Below are 1,311 nucleotides of genomic sequence, written 5' to 3' on the forward strand. Positions count from 1 at the left end.
CACGTTACACAAGTGCGGCAGTTAGAACCACAGTCCCAGAGGGGAGGGCCGCGCCCGAGGTGCTCACGTACTGCCTTGAAAAACCTTTGCAAACAGAGATGCCCAAGCCTGAACTTGAATTCAAGACCCGAACCAAAGCCAGGTTAAGCGATTAGTCTACAGCTAGCAACCGTCTATTGGACGACTGACTGCTCTGTGCCAGGCCCCGTGCCAGGCACAAGAAGCAGTTCAAGTTTAATGCCTCGTGGTCTCCAACGTGGAAACATAAAAACTCGAAGCCCTAGGAACAAAGTGTGTTCTCCAGCTCTGTGAGTATTTGAATTCCTTATAACTGGGCTGCGGGGTGGGGGGGGGGAGCGCTCGCGTTAAGGAAGCGGGGGGTGGGGGGCGATTCTCTCACGCCTGCTTCTTTTCTTCCCCGTCCCACTGCCGGGTGCCACCTTCCTCGAACCAGGACCAATACCACACAACTGTGCGAACACCAGCTGCACCGTCCACAACAGGCTCGCTTCCTGCAGACAACCTCACAGGAACATGACACAACACCTTGCTCCCCCCGGCAAGTCCAGCTGCCTACGAATGACAGCCACAAAATCGCAAGCACGGATCACCCCTATATTACACCGAGCTCGCTTTGACTCTGCTGGGACTGCAGGCGCTTGGTCGGCTTCCGAAACCACAGGGACGTGACGCTTCTCAACACGAGAATACCAACAAACCAACCATCAAGGTGAAAACACGACACAGCGAAAAGAATCCCGGGAGAAACACAAACCCGAACACACCACCACAAAAACGGCCTACAACAAAGTCGAAACAGCATCACTCTTTCCACCACGTGGAATGCTAGCAGCAGACACACACCGAAGCACAAAACATTCTTCTTTTTGCACAAACTTATTAGCCTTGCGAAGACAAGGCCTCCAAAAATTGAGCCACTCTTGAGTTATTTCTCTCCACGAAAATCTTCAGTAAAAGGCGAAAGATTTACGCGTGTTGAAGAGAAACCCCTCCAACGGTGTCATAACCTCTCACACAGTCCTCGGCTAACTGGAAGTCCCAAGGAACCAACGGTAACTATTTATCCCCACAAAACGAGGGAGTCCTGCCATTATTTCAGAAAATTCTCTGAAAATATCCTGATTTCGAGCGGGAGCGGGAGTCAAAAGAAATAGAAGAATCTAGCTTTTGAAGGGAGACAAGATCCCGAGTGCAATGCACTGTGGGTATGTAAATGAAGCAGGGTCACGAACCCCGCGCTTTGGCAAACGCCTTCCTTTATTAGTTTTCCTGCTCGGTCTAGAGCCACCA

General features: G+C 51.3%; 1 pseudogene; it reads right to left on the reverse strand.

The window, feature by feature from the left end:
* Positions 1-902: 902 nt before the first annotated feature.
* On the reverse strand, positions 903-1,012 carry LOC132484848 (U5 spliceosomal RNA; annotated as a pseudogene).
* Positions 1,013-1,311: the final 299 nt, after the last annotated feature.

This window comes from Mesoplodon densirostris, chromosome 2 (assembly GCF_025265405.1).
Source record: "Mesoplodon densirostris isolate mMesDen1 chromosome 2, mMesDen1 primary haplotype, whole genome shotgun sequence".
NCBI classification, from domain to species: domain Eukaryota; kingdom Metazoa; phylum Chordata; class Mammalia; order Artiodactyla; family Ziphiidae; genus Mesoplodon; species Mesoplodon densirostris.